This window comes from Maylandia zebra, linkage group LG8 (genome assembly GCF_041146795.1).
Source record: "Maylandia zebra isolate NMK-2024a linkage group LG8, Mzebra_GT3a, whole genome shotgun sequence".
Lineage (NCBI taxonomy): Eukaryota > Metazoa > Chordata > Actinopteri > Cichliformes > Cichlidae > Maylandia > Maylandia zebra.
In genome coordinates this window covers 4,995,234-5,018,273 of record NC_135174.1, presented here as the reverse complement: position 1 = coordinate 5,018,273, position 23,040 = coordinate 4,995,234, and the positions used below count along the sequence as shown (strand labels likewise).

At 37.6% G+C, this 23,040-nt stretch overlaps 1 protein-coding gene across 1 annotated transcript in view; it reads right to left on the bottom strand.

Annotated features, from left to right (window-relative positions):
• The window catches only part of myocd (myocardin), a 122,895-nt gene extending 100,397 nt beyond the window's left edge, over positions 1 to 22,498 (bottom strand). Inside the window, exon 1 of the mRNA XM_076887209.1 lies at positions 22,318 to 22,498. The gene's annotated coding sequence lies outside the window, so the exon portion shown is untranslated. The remainder of the gene's footprint in view (positions 1 to 22,317) is intronic.
• Between the last annotated feature and the right edge of the window lie 542 nt (positions 22,499 to 23,040).

Here is a 23,040-nt window from a genome sequence, read left to right as displayed (position 1 = left end):
AAGTTTTGAGCATTTTTTAAAGAAATAAAATATTACTTTACTTTGGGCTGTGTTTTTGCTATATGTATGGATGTGACTATTTTATAAGAATGGAGCTGTTTTTTTATTTGTTCCTTTTGATTTCTGAAGCTCTCCAGTGTCACAAGTTACACACTTTATTTGTTTAGAACCATGCAAACCGATCATCTTTAAAAAATGCCATTTTTTACTAACTCAAGAGTACGTCTGAATTTTCTTCCTGTCAAAAGGGAGGTTTTTGTGCTTCTCATTGTTGGGTTTTTCTTTGTATTATTGCAGGGTCTTTACCTTATAATATACAGGACCTGAAGGAAACGGCAGCTGTGATTCAGTGCTATGTAAATACAATTTAAGTGAATAAATTAAGAAATAATGTAAATAATATCAAATATTACTTTACTGGATGTAGGCAAATTTGAAGTTGAAAAAGAATCAGTAAAGATTTTAAGTTAAACTCTAAATCCCATTGCCCAAACTTTTCAGTAATTTCTGAGCCTTTCAACCCATTTGATCTGCCATTAAGCACTTTGCACATGGGCATCGCTGACTACAAAGCCCTTTCTTCCAATAATGGTCAAGCAATTCATCCCAAACATGGGAATTAAGGAAAACAGTGATATCTTTAAATGATCGTGTAGCAGATGTGAAATGGTCACAATTCGTACATTATATCTCAGCTACAATCGCACCACTGAGATTTACAGATGTGATCTTGAGACTAGCTGTCTTTAAACGGTTTTAAGCTACTCTTTGAGTTTGTGGCTTTATGGCTTGTTTGGGGTGTAGCGCTGAGAACAGTAACATGACCTATGTTTGACCCCTTGGGTTCACCTTTGACCCAAAGGAAGTTATAAAATGAGTAATCTGCTGTTGGTAAAGGGTTTAAACTGTTCAGAGATCATGAAACAATGCTGGCACAAGATCCAAAGTGTCTCTAAACTGAGGTGCCATGAGATCACGGTAGAGTAGCATGCATACTGTCTGTGTGTGTGTGTGTGTGTGTGTGTGTGTGTGTGTGTGTGTGTGTGTGTGACAAAGTAAGGTTTCTTATGCATACCTCTTATCGGCAAGGCCTCTTTCCAGGAAAATGAATTGGAAAAATAGCAACATAAAATATGTGAACAGAAACCAGAGGGATGTTTGAGTGACACTAGTTTGATGTTGCAGGTCTCCTGACACAGGCCCTGCTGCTAAGGCCTGACAGTAAAAACGCCCCGTGAGCTCCCCTGTCACAGACTGTAATAAATGTCACAACTGTGAACTCTGTCTCACACAGACAAAAGGCACACCATTAAACAATTAACACACAGTAAGCCTGTAAAATTGCTACTAAGAATTCAACTAAACAAAACAGCTCCTGCAAACTGATATGTACTTTTTTTTTTCCAAAGCTGAAATGTTTATGGGGTGGAAAAAAAACTCACCTTTCATGAAGGCCAGTAATGTTAAAATCCCTAAAGACTATCCATAAAGATATCGTTTTTAGACATGAGTACAATCAGTCTGTATTACTCTGTTAAAGGATATTAAAGGTAAAAATGGTAGCTATAATAACAGGTATGGGAAAATACAATAATCCTTTGGTAATAAAATTGTTTCCACTGACAGTTTAGGCTTTGTCAGTGTAGGGTTTAAGTATAAATTAACCAGAGAAGACTGAGTACTAAAAAACTCCCAGAAACAATCTTGAACATGGTTTTCAAAACATGGTTTTGTTGCAGTTATAATTAACAAAATGAAAGACGTACAGTTTCTGCTGTACAGTTTTACAATATAGAAATTTACAATCTGGAAAGGCACACACCTGTCTATATAAGGTCACATTTTTGACAATGCATGTAAGAACACAAACCATGAAGTCTAAGGAATTGTCTGTAGACCTCAAACCACGGACTAACAGTATCCCACAGCTGTTTATGTTTTTGAACCCATTTTGCACAGAGAGGCATTTTTTGAAAAATGTATTGACAGCAATGTTGAATATTATTACACAGGAAAAAACAACTGCAAGTAAAATAATTCCACTGTTACTGTAACAATAGAAAAGTGTTAATAATCGCACTGAGGCAAACAGCTCCTGTCAAAAATATACGAGACTTAAAGAAAAGAAAGCCTGTATCATTCCTGTATCAAGACAAAGCTTCATGTCCACCACCTGTTCAAGAGACATAATGATAATGGGTAACTCAGCGCTACATCTCTTCAATGCAATGCCATCCAATAGAACTGTTCTGCAAGAAAAGGTGGGTTTAAAACTCAACTGTTTCCAATATTCTAATTCCCTTATATGTCAACCAGAAGGAAGAAATAAGAAATAGAAATTGCTCCTATTTTGTAATTTGTGCAGAATAGTGATCCATAACCAATACAATCAAAATCAACAACTTCATTATTCTGTGAAATAAATGGTCTTTGAACAGACTCCACATGTTTAGTTTGTGACTGACAGATTATCAAAGTATTCAAGCACAAACCCGTCAAACGCTCCAGTGATCTGTGTGGATTATGATGCTTTGACACACTCTCCTCTAGCTCTCCGCAGGGCAACAAAATGCCAAATAAACACGCATATAACCAAGCAGCCAATAAATACACCAGAATAGCATGACAAGAATGTTCACACAGTTAATATGGATTCCACAGAGTGCCAACAGTCTGTGCCAATCCCAGTGGGAATCTGGGAGAGGGTGCAACATCAAAATGGCCACATTCCAAAAGCCAGTGCTTATTATGCAAGAGTGATTATTATAGAGTTAAAGTGAGGAAAAACAGGAAGGTCATACCAGCTAAAGTCTAACTTAAAGGCTATGCAAGCCATCTGATTTTAGTATCTTGCATAAGCAAACACAAAAACAGACTCACACACATACAGAATCTCAACAAGCAATCGTTTATGTATCTTGGAAGTATTAACAAGAGGTCAGCAGATATCCATCTTTCAATAAACCCGATGGCTTTGATTAATTAGGAGCTAGAATTTCTTTAATCAGCTGTGTCAGGTATCAAATTACATCACCCTGACTGAATAGCAGAATAATAACCTGTGTTTTATAAAATATAGTACTTCATGAAGTTCCTAAACCAGCGAAGAAAAAAACACAAATCCAGTCTATGTGGTTTAATAGATCCAGTAAACATAATTCTTTCCCATGAGATAAGAGAACTACAAAACCTTTCCAAGGAAATAACGCTGACATGAAGTCATGTTGTTGTTCTCAGCTACACTAATGACAGCATCAAGTATTTTAGTAGAAGAAAGATCCAACAAAAACAGCAGCAGCAATAACCTTTAATACTGATTATCTCTTTACAGGCTCCAAGTGTAAATTTGAGAGCATCTTCTCTAACCTTCGGGGCAGAAGCACATCATTCTTCTGCTTCATTATGAATGTTCACAAGAACGAATGCTGACATGGAATCCATTTTATTTGTGTGTTTTTTTGCAATCATACACATCTTTTTCGCCCCCGAGTGATGGATTTAGTGTAACATCTGTTTCAGGATACGAACAACAAGGCCATAACCCTGTGGAAGCATTCCCAGCCTTGCCCATGTCCATTCATCCAGACCAATGCCCATGCACGACAGTTTTACTTTGGTCTTTTTCAGCCCTGTTATTTTGATCTACGTATGCTCTCTGCTTAAGGTAAAGTTAGACTGAGAGATTCCAAACTAGAAGAACTGGAAGAGCTCTTCTTGTGTACAGTAGACTGATATTACAGGCGCATCAAGTACGCAAACATCACAAGTCTCCCATTACAACAGAGAAATCATACTGTGATACTGAGGGAGCTCTGGTACGTTGTGCTTTTCATATGTGCGTATACCAATGTGTTTTTATGGATGCACAACTCTCTCCTGTGAAGCTTCGCCACAATCCTTGTATGCTTCCGGCAACACCGTGCCAGTTGATTAATTACTAATCATCTTGGCGGTACAGAGAGGCCTGTTTTAACGACATGAGTTTTTTAAAAACAGAGAATCCAAATCAAAGATGCATTCTTTCTAAAGGCCAGGTTAGGTTTTATTGAATATAGTGTGAAGTTCATTTTGTAAAGTATGGTTTTCATTTCAGTTATAAATAATGATTAAGTAGAGTAGTGACAGCAAAAATGCTGTGCTGAAGACTCCACAATAAGAGCGAGCAGTAGGGGATATCACAGTGGTAAAGTTACTACCGTAACATTACCACTGTGACATAATTTAATGTTACCAAGTTATTTTAAAAATACATTATCACAAATTATAATTTTGCCATTTTATTTATTATTTATATTATTTATTATTTATTTTATTTATTTTTACATAATTTGGGAAATTTCTGAAAGTAAAGCTTATGGATCAGATATATCTGGATCCATGAGGAAAATTGCTCGTTGTATCTTAAGCCTGCCCTAAGCACCCAGAAATCATGCACTTGTGCCTTGAGTGACTCAACTTATGTTTGTCCAGGTATGTTCTTTGATCATGAAAGGTTAACCATTTAATATTATATGTGAATAAGGGTCACTGTGATTTATACATGTGACAGTTTTCATCAGCTTTAGGGTGTTTTCAGTGTTTTGCTTGATAGCAGGTAAAAAAGAGCGGTGCTTTAATGAACGGTCAGTTAAATGTTGGTCATTTTAGCAACTAAAAGACAGTCTGGCCACAGGAGGTCAGGTCACACACTATTAGCAGATCTAATCACATGTATCTGATAGCAGGTGGTTCAGAGAGCATATAACCAAATAAGCACTATGAGCCAACCTGGCCAAAGTCTTATTTTTCCTTTTAATAGAAACTGGCAGCCACAACAAGCCATCTGACAGCTTCTAATTCATTCTTTCTGTTGAATGTTTCTACGGTGTACTTTTGTTACCAGTAGCAGGTTATGATCACATAACCCGGATAAATGCATACCTATGAAGTGTGTCCCATCCTTAAACTTGAGCTTCTTCATTGATGTTTTTTCCCCTCATCATTACCGTGATCAAGATTTCACTGGAAGTAAGGAATTTATTTCTTTTAAAGCAGAAGTGCTTTATAAAGGAAGAAACAGGTGATAGGAAATAAAGGAAAACTTTGAGGTTCTTGGTGGAGAATGATAAGACATGAACATTTTCTTAAGTTTATATACAAAAACCCCACTTACACTGTGCTTCTAGGAAATAATCTCTCATTGTCATTCTCTCCAATGGCACTTTGGGGAAACCCATAATTTCCTCATCACGGTTCATGAACAGTGTCACAAAAGTGTTGCTCAATTACCAGTCTTAACAGCAGTGCAAGCAGCCAACCATGGAGCTGACCACAAAAGAAGCAGGTAGCATTCAACAGGAAATGTCACCTCGGTCAATTACCCATGAGCTTACATGTTGCCAAAACAACCATTAATCCCAGCGGTGAGCACAAGGAGGACTAGTGCAGCTTCCAAACCTTCTGCCAAGACAAAAATGACTTTCAGAGTGAGAGACAAAGGAGAAAGTATGTTATATGACAGACTGATGTGAACAATCAAATATCTATGGCTGGCTGCTGAACTTATATGTTCAATTCAATTCAGTTCAATTTTATTTACATAGAACCAAATCAGAGCAACAGTTGCTTCAAGACAAAAAAGGAGAAAACCTTACAATCAGATGGCCCCCTATGAGTAAGTGCTTTGGCGACTGTGGGAAGGAAACAATCCTTTTAAACACAAAGAACGTCCGGCAGAACCAGACTTTCTTACAGGAAAAACATGGACAAGAGGAGAAAATTATTCACGCTTTTGCAAATTTACAACTTTGCCAGAATCTATACTTCTGAAAAACTCCTTTCTACTTTTCCAGAACATGTCACATGCTGTCATTCTCTAAACTCGTATTAAGACCTAAAGACTAGAAAACAGTTACAAGGAGAGAGCATGATATCTCATATAGCCTGTTACTGTAAACTTTCTAAAGGTATGTGCAAGATGATGAACAGTGAAGGCTCAAACATAAAAATGAACAGTATACACAAGTGAAACCAGACTCATCCCACACTTTGCACTTCAAAAAATCATGAGTTGTGTCACAAATCTCCTGGGAGCCACGTGTCCTGTCATCACAGGGTTCAGCTGGAGAATATAACAACCGGACCAATGAATCAGCTGTGTTGTTGGTATGAAAGGCCACAATGAAATGTATGCTGTAGCTATAGCAACACAGCCTTCTCTAATGTATACTCCATGTGTGTGAGTCATACATACGCATCATTTTCCAGTTACAAGGCGTTTCTTACTAAATAACACATTAAGCATGCTATTACCATTATATAGACAAAAGATTAGAGTGTAATATTGAAAACTACTGACATTTAAAGTATAACTAACTAAAAATAAACAAAAAATATAAAAGCAATCAAACTAATGTGCCCAGTAAAATGTATTCATATCAGAATGCCTCTGACACGTTAGCTAACACACTACCCTAAGGAACCATTATTTATAGCACACCACTAGCTAATTACACAGCCAGCAGATTTAGAGCAATTATCCTATTTTACTTGAGTCTACAGGCTATGGACTCTCCGCTTACATCATTTAAAATACCAGAGGTTTCAGCCACAGACAGCCGAGTCTTCAGCTTGGTATGTTTGCCAAGTCTTTTTCAATTATGGCTCAGTCACACTAGAGTAAAAATAAAATGGCAACTTCCTGGTGACCAGGGGAAAAAAATCAGAGGTTATCCAGAGATTGTAATGAATTTCTTTTGCAGTTGTAAGAAATTGCATTGACCAACTGGTCATCCAGAGGTTGCTTCAAATTATGTAGCACCTTGATGCTCACTGAAGCTGTACTGTAAGTTAAACTTACCAGGTGCTACGTATTTACTCAAAGTTTGCTCTTCTGTCAAATAGAGTAGTACACACTGCGTGTAATAGTACTTTAGAAAGACTGCAAAATACGTAGCAGACATTGTCATAGCAGGCAAAGCACAGGTGTAACTAATATCACTAACAATGGCTCTCTTCCATGTGCGTGTCCCACAAAGATATGTCAAAGGAACGGCATGCACAGACTCACGGTCCTGTAGCCAACTCACCTGCATGAAATTCAGCAGTCATTACTTCATGTTATAAGATGCACCTGGACTCTTCCTGCTAAAACATGTGGCTAAGACTTGAATCCTATGGGTCTCAGTTTGGAAACTGTTTATTTAAGTTTTCCATTTTTCAAATCCAAGGTCTAAAAATAGAGAGTGTGGTATGCGTTAAAGACTGGAAAGCTCTCTGACACAAACTTGCTGTTTGAGCTTCATAAATAAATTCTCCTACATTTTTGTATTTTCAGTAGGACTAAAATACCTCAGCACGGACACTTGAGCCAATGAATCTTCATCTAACTCTATTAGGTCAACAGTTACATTTATCTGGATTTGTGACCAAACAGCCAAACCGATGCGATCACCATCAGGACCAGTTATACTTTTTCATGTTAACTAGCAAACATTAGCATGCTTACAATGTAATATCCTGCTTAGAATATAAATATTACTGTAACTTCCCTACCTGTCATGGCGTTCATGTCGGCATCAAAGCCATACTAGTTATTTAATATTTTAAAACACTTTAATAGAACACTCTCATGTCCGAGTCTGCAGCAAAACAAACACCTTTGTTTAATTGTGCTTTTAGTATTTCCTCGGTTAACTAAAATATCAGCTGGTGAGATCAGATACACCTGATGGCAACTGTACTGTTGAGTTGTGAGAATTTTGACAATACGCTCACAAAAAGATCTGTTAAAGAGAAAATAGCTGTCATAAAGACACACTTGACATTATGATCTCTGATTAGATGGCTACTGACTTATTTATTTAAAAGTAATAAATTTAAATAATATTAAAAGTGACAGACAATAAAAAGTGATATACACAAGCAGAGTTGCACAAGTAACTAGTTACTAGTTACTTCCTGAAAAAAGTAACTGAGTTAATAACTGTGTTACAAGATTCTAAAAGTAATTAATTACTTGAAAAGTAACGATTGCGTTACTTTAAAAAAAAATGTCTAACCCTCTGTTGTAGAGTATAATTGGCTATTTTTGACTACTTTTGATGTTTCCTCTACATTTTACCTTTAAAAACTATTTACTTTGCCTTGTTTGGTATCATACTTTTCAGCACAACCTCACGTGTCTGAATTTACAGTTATCTTTTCATTTTGACATACTATATTAACAGTATCGATCTAAAATCAGACAAAAAACATAAAATCTGAGTAGAAAAAGTTATCTTTTTTACTGTAACAACCAAAAACATGTTTATTGAATCATATTTCATAACTTTAAATGCAAATATAAATTGTCAATTTTAAAATTATATGCACAAGTTCTGCAAACAACAAAGTTATTTTCAGCCATTTAACTTTTACCCCTTTTATTTATAACCTTTTCAAACTATTTACATAACAATCAGCTGTTCTGCATTTAATGAGATGCAACATAAATTATTTGTGCCACTCCAAATATTTCTGTCCACTATAAAGGAGAACATCACAGCCTGATACCTGCAGGTCTGACAGCAGCAGGTGTATGACTCCTGTTTCTACCTGGAGACAGCAGTCGCCTCATTGTTCTGACACACAACACAAAACTATCCACAACACTGCACACTAACTACACAAGACAACAAATTTACTACACACTTCAAACACGCTAAACGTCACAAATCTCTCACATCTTTCTCTCTTTTTCTGCTGTCTTTCTCTCAAAACTATTGTGACAAAACTATTCAGGAAAAAACGGCTCTGGTTTCACGTGGCCTATCAGCACAATTTAAAAACTGGTATATATCACCTTGTTGCTTTGTCATCTTAAAGTGGTCGTGTGATTGGCTTGCCACGACTACTTTATTCTTCCTCAGTCAAACAGCAGGGCCCTATTTCAGGAAGCCGGTTTAGTGCAAACTCTGAGTAAGTATACCCTGAGTTAACGAAAACTCTGGGTTTTCGGTTTCACAAAGCGAGTTTAGATTAATTCTGAGCGAGTTACTATGACGACACACTCCGTGAAGCTAACCTGCCCCCAAGCAGGTTTACTTCAACTAACCCTGACGTTCTCCGCCTCTTTGTCGGAAACCTGACTGTAGGAAGTGTCAGACATGGCGTGCCCCTTCCTTGAAGAGCCAGTAGATGTTGAAGCCCAAATTCTCCGCAGAGCTCTCCGCCGGGAGAGAGTGATTAGAGCGCGTTTGGACATTTTATCATTTCCTGATGATTTCCTGTGTGAACGTTACCGTTTTTCAGCACAATCTACAATTTATTTGAATAACATCCTCAGGCCTAATATTGCTCATGTGACACATCGCGGACATTCTCTCAGTTCTGTACATATTATTTGTATTGCACTTCGGTTTCTTGCAAACGGGAGCTTTCTGTATAATATTGGTGACGCTGAGCACGTTTCCAAGGCTACCGTCTGTCGGGCAGTCAGGAATGTTACAGTTGCACTGAAACGTCTCCTGTACTCATCTGTGGTGTTCCCCGGTCATAGACCCACAAGATTTATCAAAGAGGGATGCCACAAAATTGCAGGTATCAGGATGAACAAAACTTAATTCATGATGTGGTGATACTTGAACTACTACTTAAATTTTACATTTATTTTCACGGTTCCCAGGCGTGATTGGCTGTATAGATGGCACTCACATTCCAATCATTGCTCCTTCAGTAAATGAAGGAGACTATGTGAACAGGAAGTCTTTCCACAGCATTAATGTGCAGGTACATAGTTCCCTGTAGCATTTCAAACTAACAAATTATTTCATTATAGTAATGGATGCTAATTTGTGTTCTCTGCACTGTGAAGATCATATGTGATGCTGCCAACATTATCACAAATGTGGAAGCCAAGTGGCCAGGCTCTGTGAGTGGTGGTGGTGGAGGACCCCCACCTGTTTTTCGGGCCTCCGCTTTTTTTCTAGTGGCCATAACGGGTCACATTTGAGCATACAGAGTAAGCAAATATGTACTTGTAATGCTCAGATAATTTCAATAAGTGCTTACAGAGGGGAAATTAATGTAGCCTCTAACTGCAATTGATTTACATAGGACAAACAGACCGAGCACTATGGCTCATAATACAATTACACCTTACCTGTTTGGACTATATTTTTATATTTCATTTTTACTTGCTGCCAGGAACATTTGGGGCCTGTTGGGTTGCACCTGCGCTCACATCACATCACAAAATAAAATGTATGAAATTAAAAATAAAATAAAATATAATAAAATAACGTGTTAAATGGGTGGAAATCCCTAGATCAATGTTTAAATTAACACTCACGCATTGACTCTGTCGGCTATGTTTTGCCATGCATGCTCCCTTTCTTTTGCAGCTGAAGCTGTGTTACTTTTTTTCTGCAAAATTTGCATGTTATCGGCATATACTGCCATCAGAATTTCGGCCTCAAGTGCTGTAAAATACATTGACCGCGCCTTCTTTCCCTCCGTCTCCATGGTGACTCGCTTAATCTGTGCTCCACTAATCAGGGCTTAATGTATCCTCGTGCGCGCGCTTAATTTGGGGTTAAAGCAACTCCGCGTTGATTGAACTAATTGTTATCAGCCTTTCTGAAACCGAATATTCCGAGTTGGACAGTTCGGGGTTACTCAACCCTGAGTATCGTTTTTCACTCTGAGTTTTCTAAACCGGCTTCCTGAAATAGGGCCCAGCATTCATGCGATTGTTTTGCCCCCTTAGCTCCAGGTGTTGTGCCAAAACGTGATCGTTTGCCAGGAAGTGATTGCTGCCTGCGGGAGCGCGCAGCTGCTTAAAGCTGTAGCGCCCAGATTACTTACAGCTGATACAAGATGCGGTAAACTGAAGACAGCTTCAACCGTCGGTTTGTTGAAAAATAGTAACGCAATCACACCGCATTTTCTTATTAGTAACGGTAACGGCGTTGTAATGATAGAAATAGTAATTAGTTAGATTACTTGTTACTGAAAAAAGTAACGCCGTTATTCCCAACACTGTACACAAGTTAATATTCAAAAAGTTAGTCATACCTTTACAGTGTGTAAACGATTACCACTAGATGTCAGTATATTGCAGTGAACAGAATTCTGTTTTTTTACCTCTCATTTGAAGTGCGTAATCTTAGCTATATCGGTTGCTGTCGGACAAACAACTCTCACAACCTCACTTCTGTCTGATGACGGTTATACTAAGGTGAGTTTTTGAGGATATCTTAAACTTTTCTGTTTTGCAGCATTGTAGTATTGTTTTGTTTGGTGGCGTTAGTAAATCCGTTGCTGAAGTGGATCTGTCTGAATGCAACAATGTCAGACAGTGAATAAACTCATACATGTGAGAATGTAATCGAACTCTTTATCAAAGAGAAAATGTTTAGGGTTTTTTTTTTTTTTTTTTTTTTTTTAGGAAACTCAAGCCTAACATCAGCTGGCATTATGTTAACTTATAGCCAGCTATTTTTATTGTGTAGCGCCAGCTGTCCAGAGATGGTGGCATATCTAATCCAACAATACTTAACTGCAACAATATCTGGAATAAATAAGCATGTTTATGCACGTTTTGTTTGTAAGTGCACTCAGTTCAGGAGATAAAACTTAAACTGAGTAGGAAGTGGATGATGTGGAAATGAGGGAGAAGAGAGAGCAGTGTCTGCGAGGAGAAACTGATGGTATATGTGTACAAATTTAAATGGTCATATATATATATATATATATATATATATATATATATATATAGAGAGAGAGAGAGAGAGAGAGAGAGAGAGAGAGTTTGAAAGCACTGTTTGTGATCTTTAAATTAAAAACGCAGTAAATTAAACCATGTATGACACGTGGCCGGTCTCTAGCCACATATACTTTATTGCCCAAAGTATTTGATCATCTTCACACACTTAATTCATAGGTACAGCTATAACAGCCATAACATCTTCAACTCTTCTAGGAATACTTTCCTCATTTTTTAGGAGTGTATTTATGGTTTAGGACTCTGTGCAGACCAGTCAAGCTCTTCCATACCAAACTCACTCATGTGTGCCTATATGTATCTTGCTTGTACACTAGTGTGCATTCATGTTATAACAGGATGGCGCCATCCCCAAACTGTTCTGACAAAGTTGGGACCATGAAATTGTCCAAAATGTCTTGGTATGCTAAAGCATTAAGAGTTCCTTTCACTGAAACTAAGGGACCAACCACAACTCCTGAAAAACAACCCCACATCATATGCCCACCTCTACCAAACTTTGCATTTGGCACAGTACAGTCAGACAAGTACCGCTCTCTTGGTAACTACTAAACTCAGACTCCCCCAGTGGATCACCAGACAAAGAAGCATGTGTCGTCACTCCAGAGAACACGTCTTCACTGCTCTAAAGTCTAACTAGTCAGCCATGGAAACCCAGCCAGCCACTGTTCTTGAGTTAATCTGAAAGCCACCTGAAGTTTGGAGGTCTTTAGACTAATACGACAAGTAGTTGACTGTAGAATGAAACCTTTTGGCAATATGGCGTGCATAAAAGGTGATTAGGTGGAACAACGATGTTCATCTCGGCCACTGTATTCAAGGTGACAGGGCAACATGACGGCTTCCACAAACTGGAGCCTGATCCTGTGTATTTGAATTGATTAATACTAAGGTTACAAGAATTAAATGCACACTAGGAGATGTATATTGATAAGTACAATATTCTTTTTTTTTACCAAACCAACTCACTTGAAAATTGGTGGGAAATTCACTCAGTTATAATGATTTTTATTGTGGACAGACCTCAAGTCTCCCTAAACAAGCATGAGGACATATGGGTGTTATGGTGACTGTAAATTTTTGTGCTCGGTGTAGGAGTGGGAAGGACAGCGATTAACATCCCTGGGCCCCTCCTTTGCATCAGTGGCAGGCTTTGGTAACATTTTATATAGCTCTTGAGAATGTCAGGGAATGTATGCACTTCTATACTTTTCATTCATCAGTGGTTCATGTCATGTATTATACAGCAGTACAGAACTGGACACCTTAAATTTCAACACTTCTGCTCAAGCCATCACAGCAGACTAAACATTGAAGTCATTAACAAATGCAGTTGGAAATTTAACAGCCATCTTAATAATGCCTAAAAAACACAACAGAAATATGTAAATTACCAACAGAATAACCACATTATAATTGATCAAGTAAAATAAAAACAGTAAAAATTTTATATGAAGCATTTATTCTTTTTTGTAGCCCTCAATCATCACAGTGGCATTCAGTCATCAAAACTTTGTAAATGTTTCATATAAAATTGCAGGCTTTGGAAACCTGGAGTGTGCTCATACTTTCCTTCCTCATTTCCTTTAATTATTTCACGAGTGAGAACATGCAGCATTTGCTCATCCTGGTCTCCTCGTGTAACAGAGAAATGAAAAAAATTAAATTAAATTAAAATCTTTAAAATTGTCATGTTATTCTGTCATAGCAGTGTTTTTTGATCTAATTATTCTTGCATACATTGTTGTTTTGGGGCTCAGAGAAGATCATATGTATGTGCTGCACAGACACCTCTGTTAAGTGTATTGAGGTACAAAACTGTTCACAAACATTGGGTTTTAAGTCCGATATTGTCAGGGTGCCATATTGGTGAACTTTTACTACCTGGTTCTGCAGTTATTGACTTGGTTCTAATTGGCCACCACAGCAATTAAGACGCTCCAACTTGTATCTAAGCAGTCCTACAAGAAGGAAAAAAATAACTTCTTTTAACATGTCCAAATCATATCTCTCATTAAACACAGTTCAATAGCTTGCTTACATTATTGCAGCATGTCTGCCAAACAAACAGCACCACCACACTGTTGGTTTGCCAGACAAGCAGATAAATGTTTGTTTACTCTGGGTAAGTCATTGGTGGGGAATGCAAGCTGTTAAGGGTGGGTGGTGCTGATATTTTGTTTGCATTTATGTCTCTGTGTGTGGCTACAAATGCAGTATGTGATTGGCTGTATATGCACCGTGTGTTCATGTTTTTACTACGGCCAAACAGAATTTGGACCGAACATGTGTAAGCACTTGAGGGCCACTGTATGTAAACTCTGTATGAAAACCAATTTAGTATAGTAAATATGAAATGGCGAAATGTTTATGCAAATGTAATTAACACACTAATGGGCTTTCATATCAACAAATATTGATTGAGAACATCTGCTTGATGTGTGAGATCAGTACATTCCTCAGGAAAGGTTGCATTACAACACCCACGGTTTAATCAGGTGCAGTAAGCACTGCTCTGCCAAGTCAGAAACAAAATAACAAAAAAAGGAACAGAAAATAACAGCTTATCGATGTCTTCTCCGAGAAAATCTAAATCTGGTTAGTGAGATCAGGCATTGCTCTCAGGTGAACTTGCTATCTAATTAAACCCCGTTCTATAAACACTGTATCCTATTGTAAACAGTGCATATGTATCTTCAGCATACCTGATAGTCATCATTACAGGCCATTTAACTATGGCCAGATGGTTAGGTGCATTCCAGTGATGGCAAATTTTAAACACAAGTACAAGTAGAAGTGCATTAGAGTAGAAAGCCTATATCATCACATTGATCTCCTCTTATGTTAAGAAAAAAGCAAAGTCGTTGCTGTTTAATCATTATGCCAAATATGCTTTTAGAAACTATTAAGGCAGCATTACTGTCTGTTTAATTCAAAGTTGCTGCAAGCGATAACAGACACATTTGAAGGAAATATTGTTAGATTTAAGGCACTCTAAACATTTGACAGCTGAACAGCGACGCTGTGTGTATTTTTTCTCTTCTTTTTTTAGAAAGCAATTTAAATTCTATGGGTCATGTTATTTTTACATCCTGGTTGATTTGGAAACCAGATTTTAGACACATCATAGAATCAAATGATGATTAATACATGCCCATCACACAACTGTATAAGTATTTGTAGTATTTCTGGTGGGAGGCAACCTGTCTTTATTCAACAACCGTCCAGCACGAAGTCACTAAAATCATTCTCAGCAAAGTCAACTTTGAGGAAAGCAACTGAGTTTTGTTGTTTGCTGAGATGGTCTCCATGAAAGTCAATGATTTGCAATGAGTTGTAAAATGATTCATTGTCCACTGTCTAACGAAACACATTTCTGGATACTGCAAAAATACAATCAAAAGAAGAACAGAAAATTTTCAGATGACTGTAAAACTATTTTTGCATAGATATTAATACAAGTGTGCAATAACATTTAGGTTTTCCCTCTCAGGTGCGATTGCTACAGAAATGTTTGACTTAAACCAACTGTTAAACAAAAAATAGTCAGAAGTTCAACCTGAGTCTCTGTGGTTTCCATCAAAGGATGGTTTAGAAGGCCAAGCAAAAGTAATGGCGAGACATGATTTTACTTCACCCAGAGTCTTAAGTTTCTTAAATAGCATTAAGGCTATTGAAACAAAAAAAATAGGAATATAGAATTTCGACACAGGAGAAAAATAATAATAATCCAGCAGAAATTTTATTAAAGCACATTAAATGGAACATAATTCACTTAGTAGAGCCTAACTGTAGAACGGCATAATTATTTAGGCACTTGGCAAACTTGCTGTTTTATAGAAACATAATCAGGCAACCAACCGAATCAGGTTACCTACTGCTAAGCGTCACAGATGAGTTGTGCTCATTAGCACCAATCAATCCAGACTGATTACCTTTGGGTCTGTTTGGGAATCTGTATACATTTATAAATAAGCAGCAACACAATCTGTCTATGCGTTTTTGGAGAAAAGCTACCTCCCACCAGGCAACCTATGTGATGGGCTTGTGAAAGTGGCCAGCAGTTAACGGTCTTGCATACTCAACTTCTGACTGACCAGCTGGTCATTGCAACCACGCACAAATTGTTTCTGCCAGTAACAACAGACCACTCTAGAAGCTTGGCTAGATACTGCTGGTGAAGGTGGACGGTGACGGCAAAGCAAACAGGACCCAAGATGCTTGGCAGGTGCCTGTTGACAGCAAAGGAGATAGAACTGCTACAGAGCCTTGGCAGATGGACAAAAAGGCAGGGGAGGAGGCTGGTGACAGTGGAGGAGGAGACTTTCTGGAGGCTTGGCTGGCAGGAAGGAAAAAGGGTTGAGTGCTAGTGGGCGAGATGGAGTCCCTCTGGAATAGGAGGGCAATAAAGCAGGACTGGATCAGGCAGCTCAGGAACCACAGACTCAGTTGGCTCACTGGATTGCAAAAGGTAGATAAACCAAAACTAAGAAACCTAAAGGCTAAATTGAGAAACTAATCATACAGAAACCAACTGGAAATATCTGTTACACAAAGCTAAAAAAAACAAAACAAAAAACAACCAAAAAACTCAAAACACCACAAACACAGGAATCCAACTATTAATACAAAAAGGAGTCTATGACAAGATTGCCTTATTGTGAAGACGCAGCTTTTTCTTTTCTAAAAATTAGATGTAGGAAAGCAGTCGGTAGTGCAAAGCATTTTACTCAGTGAGATTAAATTACAAGCAGAATAGTTGCATGTGTCCAAGGCGAAGTTCTCCAGTAGAAATAAAAACTGTTGTGTGGAGAACCAATTACAGAATACATAAACAGTCTCAACTATGCTTTCTGATAATGAAGATATTTACTGTCATAACTTTGGAATGATAAAAAAATAAAAAAATTTATAATTATAATTGAAATATTCCACATAACTGGAATAGTATCAGCATGAAGTTATACAAACCATTTTCACATCGCAGCTCGCCAGCTGTACGGGCTGCGTTTCAGACTGTCAGGTTTATATGCTGCGACTCGTGATGATCAGTGGTTGGATCTTGATAGCAAAAACAAGTTAAGATTTATTCACAAACATGTGAAGTCTTTAGACAAATACCATCTGTTCTTTGTTAATGTGATTGGAGGGTAAATGGGGCTGACTGTATTGATCCTTTTATATAAACGCTGCAGGCTCAACCAATTTGCTTCCTAAACTGAACATTCTGTCATCTACTGCACATATTTACAGGAACATTATTCCACGGCTAAGCCTTTGAAGTTAAAGCAAACGCAAGAGCAAATACCTTGCACAGGTATGAATGTGAAGGCGAGGAACATTGAGCTCTCAATGGAAGGTTAAAGGAGTAGAAAGCCTCACGGATCACATCTCATGAATTCAATCCCTTTAAGCCATGTCACAAACCCACCAAAGTATTAGACAGATTCCGCTCCAGGAATTCATGATGACATCTTAAAACCATTTTGTGCACAGCAGCAGAATAAACTCATTAAAGTTCGCAAAGGTGTTGCTTAACCAGCCAGATTTGTCTGTATCTTTTTCTCAGAGGCTTTTTGATCCTTCATTCCAATTCCATTTTTTTCATGGGACTTTATTAGAGGTTGATGCCAGTATTAGGCAGTAGAAGACCGCAGCTCATCTTCAGAAAAGTTTTAATATAAAGACTTTTAATTGCAAAACCAAGTCAATTAGCTGAAGAAACACGCGCTACCAGATTATCTCTTTAATAGTGTCTCTCTCTTTATCTTTCCTGCTGTTGAATTCCTAAATGTAATGCTAGAACGTACACCTCTTATGCACCTCTTATTAGTCGTCCCACTGTTGATCATGAGAATCATCCCATTTCCCCCTGATGTTTTTATTCAACTGGGCATTCTGTTGAATATATCCTCTATCTGTGAGGCATGTAAAGGAAAAAAAATTGATGACAGTATGCTAACTCAGAAAGAAATCTAAAGGCTTCATCTCTCTTAACAGCCTCAATGCTATTAGTACAATAATGCTACTGTGTGACTCCTTCCTGCCAACGTGCCAAAAGCACTCACTGCTTTACATACACAATGCAATTGATTTCACTTTGAATTTACAATATGTATGGAAGGTAGATGAGCGATGTGGCTCATAGCACACGCATACACTCATACAGCTCAGAATTTACATAACAGATCTGAACGAACTTGACAGAAGCTTTTATTATAGCATGTAAAGTAAGAAAAAAAGTGCAACTGCAGGATCAAAACAGATGTTTTACATCTGGACTGACTTCTGCATAAGCTAAACACATTACTTATTATTGCAATTACTCGTGTCTTACAATGTAATTAGACATCATAGGAAACCCATAGGCAGCATTTCAGCAACCCAAATAATGTAGGATGTGTGTGCCAAGTCAGTTTACTGGAAGTCTAATTGGACACATGTGATGAGAAGTACTAATACATGTGCAAACCGGTAACGTGCGGCTAGTATGTGTGGCATTCAGCTGTGTTAACTGTCAAGGGAGGTGAAATAGAGGGCGTGAAACTCAAAGCCCGACTTAACCACAGTTTCACTAACTAAATGTTGTTCATACTCAATGAATCTGTGGTGCATGAAGCACAAAATTTGTGTTTGACTGTCAGAAGCATTATTCCACTGCTAACGTGGAAAAAACATGCTCTGTTTAATTTATTCCATATTAGTGGTCAGGCTTTAGGGATCATGTTGGTTCAGCTGCTCCAGAAATGCTTGCAAACCTAAAGATATTACTGTATGCTGAAACCTTTGTTCTAATTAGTTAATATAGGCAGGGTAATTTTAGCATCCCTGGTAAACATCACAGTGGAAAAATATTCGGTAAAATGAAAATGAATGGGCACAACAGTTTGCTCATGTTATTATGGATGTAAACTGAAAATCATCCTGAATAGTATTTTTTTTTATCAGCTTCCTCTTATAATAATTTACTTCAAAATGTGCAGTAGCGGGTTGCTTGGTAGCACAATAGTTTAAACTTTGTTTTTTATCAAGGTCTGCAGGCCTGAAAACCTGAAAAGAACTTATAGTGTCACGAAAAAAGCATTGAGTCTGGTATGTAAGCCCATCCTTTTTCACCTATTTGTTGGTAAGATTTATTATAGTGGATACAACTGATGAGTTTCAAAGATTTAGATGCTTTTGTTAATGATGGTCAGATTGTTTCGTCAGAGATGGATTACCTAAATGTGGGCAAATATAATACAGATTGTTCTTATTCCTAGAGGTATAAAGAATTACCTGAACAGTGTTGATTCAGAAAGAGTTGAACATTTTATTTTTTGTAGGTAAAATTTACAAATGTCCCCTAAATCCCCAAATTGTATGTGTTAATGATGGCAGTAGACGGTGCTGATGCAACATGCTAGTTCAAAACCTCCCAAAGAAGTTTTTTCTGTGTTGAAATCTAGTGAATGTGAATCCCACAGGATATGGTTTACATATTTTTTATACAACATCTGCCTTATGGAGCTGTGTAAGGATAAAAATGTTTAATCATGGGATAGAGAGAATCTCTCAGACCATCTTTGTATTGATTTGCAGCAACCAAACTATTCCAATAAAATATCCAACACACTAAAACAGAACCAATTCCCTCAATTTAAATTTTTTATCTGTATAGCATCCTGGCCTAGACATTACAATAAGGCAGTCTGACTAACTGCACCAATTATTCATATAACATTACCATGTTGTTTGCATGCCAAGCTGGTGAGGTTATGCTTATCTATACTTTAGTATATTGCATGACCTATTACACAGGTCTTAGGAGAAGAAGAAAGGAAACGTCATTGCACGTGAGTGTTAAGTGAATATGAGTGTTTCTTGAGGGAAATCAAGGAGATCAGTATCAGAGGGACATAACAGGAAACGCTGTAGGGCTTGTGGCAAAAAAGAAAAACAAAAAAAGCTCTAAAGAGACCTATTAGAATAATTAACAGCGATATATGAGCAAGTAAATAAATAATTACTTAGCAGGTTAAGGTGACCAACAGGCCACAAAGATAGTGATTATATGAGCTCTTTGAAACACGAGCACAGCATTCTTCTGAAGCCTTAACAACTGAACATATCCCCAAGTCCATTTAAATGATTTGTCTCCTGCCACTTGGAGGATCTCCCACGAAATTCAACACCATGATTGCTTCATGTTTTTATGTTTTATGTTTTTTCACAAGAGAAACGTAAGAAGAAACTAACACAGCAGGTTTCAATGCTATAAAAACTGCTAATGAAGATGATAGAAGTGTCTCCCACTCCCTTGTATTTGAGGAGAGAAACATGAAGCACAACAATATTATTACTCCAGGTAAAAGGAATTCAAAGGCACTTAATCAGAAGGACAAACTCCTTTCGGGAGTCAGTCATGAAGGTTCTTATTGCAATCAAAGGCAAGACAACACCAACCTGTCTTTATAGGCACATCTCCTGTTTAAGTAGAAGCAAACTTTGATACTCGCAAATTTCTTAAATCATAATGACGACATACAAGTTGGAATAAAACCCTAGATCTCTCTAGAAAGGTTTTTTGTTTGAAAGAAATAATAGCGTTTGTGTGTTTTTCATAAGAAAGTCTCAGTTTAACATTAGGCAGATGTTCTCAAATCAACCAGATTGTGGTGATTTCTTGCAACTCCCTAAGAGACATATTTTTACATTTGAAATGGAAGTTGTGGCAAAATGCTCTTATTCCATGGCAACACATGGTCTATTGCTATTTTCATAGATGCTGCAATTACTACAAAGTTGTAGGTATGTACCACAACAAAGCAGTCAGACAATCCAATACAAAAAGCACCCAAAGCAGACACACAATTAAGTGAATCATTCCAACTATTCAAAGTAGGGAATGAGGCCAAGTAAATGCTACAGAATCATCAGGACATCTGTCAATCAACAGTTAACTCAGTTATCCTAATGGATGAGTTTTTAAAAATTCCCCAAAGTTCACAGGGTGAAACTATCAAAAGAGGCCAAAACCATTTTTGCACCAGGCTGTAAAATGTTTTGTAACATTTGTTGGCTGTTGGAGGGACTCCAGATTTTGCAACTTGGCTTAATTTTTAAGTTCGGGGGGTTTCCTCTTGTTTGAACCAGGTTTTAACTTCCTTTAGCTCCCTCGCTGTATTATAGTAGAGTCTTTACCTTACAATATAAAGTGCCTTGAGGCAAGTGTTGTTGTTATTTGATGCAGTATAAATAAAACTGAATTTAATTTAATTCCCAATCATTTTAATCTAGATTTCTTCTGATTGGCTGCCCCTCATGAGCAGAGTTATGTGCTTGAGATGATCATATTAGGGATATCTGCATTTGTTGACATCAAACACCATTAGTGTTTTACTTGTTGCCTAAATGAAACCCAGGCTGTGGCCATTATTCAGTGAGTACTGTTTCTTAAGCTGCTGCTCAGAACAAAACACGTCTCCTATTTAGCATGAATGACCATGAGCAGTTCTCTCAAAGTTTGGAAGTGAGCTGTAGTAACAAAATAAAAACAATGCTTAGAGTAAGAAAATTGACTATTATATGAGACTGAAATGTTGGTTTTGATTAAAACAATAATTAAAGTTTTCATTTTCCCTAAAGCTCAAAAAGCTCCAGACAAAACTGTCATTCAGAGGAGGAGAAAAACACTTCTTAAGTTTGTCGAGTACATCAGTTTTTGCACAAGGCCTTAATCATATAAATAGTGTTTCATACTCCATCGTGTTTTATCTGTAAAACAACACACTTCTGTGGTTCTATGTTTCCTTAATGTACAGCGCGTTTGCTATCAGTCACACAAAAGCTTTGGCCCGCTTCCTCTTCCTCGTGTCAACTGCACTGACCTGCAAAAGACCGAAGCAAGTGAGAATTCTTTTATTCTGGAACAGTCACACGGGTAATGTTTGTTTTTCAAGCTGTGGAAGCAGGACACTTCCTCGCAGAGATCTTTTAAAACTCCAAAACGTAAACTGTGTCATTACTCTAAATCGTGTTTTGCCCCATGCCCATAATAAGTAAGTAAACAAGGCCTAAATCCATGAAAATATATGAAAATGCTGCAGCCTTAGCTCGCTCTGCCATGCTGCAATCATGTTATTAATGGAAGAAACCAGATTGTTTGGATATCATATCCCCATGATAATTAAATCCAAATGTTTTGAAACGAAAGCTTATCCAGTACATGACTGTTGGCTGTATCACAGATGAATTGATGCAGTGTAGGTAAATAAACACACGGATAAGAGGGTTTGTTCATGACTGAAAGCAAACGCTAACCTTGTTTTTTGTAAATCCATTGAGGCAAGTTATCATGGTGTTATGACATCACAATACACTCATGGAGCATGAGTTAAGCAAGATTAAAAAAAAAAGACAACTGGCCTCACCTCTTCAGACATCGGCCTATAATTTTGCAAGTTCTATGCAACACAGGTTTTTCAAACATCTTTTAGCTTGTCATCATGCACAAATGAAACACTCAAATAGCCATCATGTTATACAGACAAGCAGAGCACTAACCTCAACATTAGTCTCATAGTTTCACTCACCAGCATATGCTGCTCGGACAGCTGCTTTCCATAAACAGTAATTGGATTCACTTGTTTTAATTTACTTCAGTACTGTCGGCTCCATCCATAACTCACTTCAGATACATGATTATTCAAACATTTTACGTTCAATTTCCTGTATAGTAATTACCCAGAGGAGAGAAGTGAGTAGTGTCCTCACACCCGCTCATGCCTGCTCCCATATCCAAGAACTGGACAGCATGCAAAGCACAGAGTCTGCCACCACACTCATTTGCATAATGCAGATCTGACAGTGACTTCCTTCCTGCTGCTAACATCACTGTCAGTGGAAATAGCTGAATAGCTGTCTCTTCTTCTCTTAACAATGGTGATCAATAGGGATATATTAGCATTTAGGCACGTTATAAGTATGTGCATACATTGGTTGCAATTTAGGACATTTTCAATATATAACTAGCACTTAACACAGTGGATTGGTTCTGTCCCCGTCTCTCTTTCCTTAACTTCCTGCAGGCTTCTAATCAATCTGCTGCCACTGGTCTCTACTGTTTATTTGTCTCTCTTTTCTTTAACAATGCATCAAAGTGTCCGCTGTATCGTATACAGTGTTACTGCTTAGCTTTGGAATAAGTTTGCCTAAAATTACACTCACACAAACACAGATATATGTTGATAACAATTTAGAGATTCACATTCCATTATCAATATCACTCATTTATTCAGTTCTTGTTGTATTCCCAC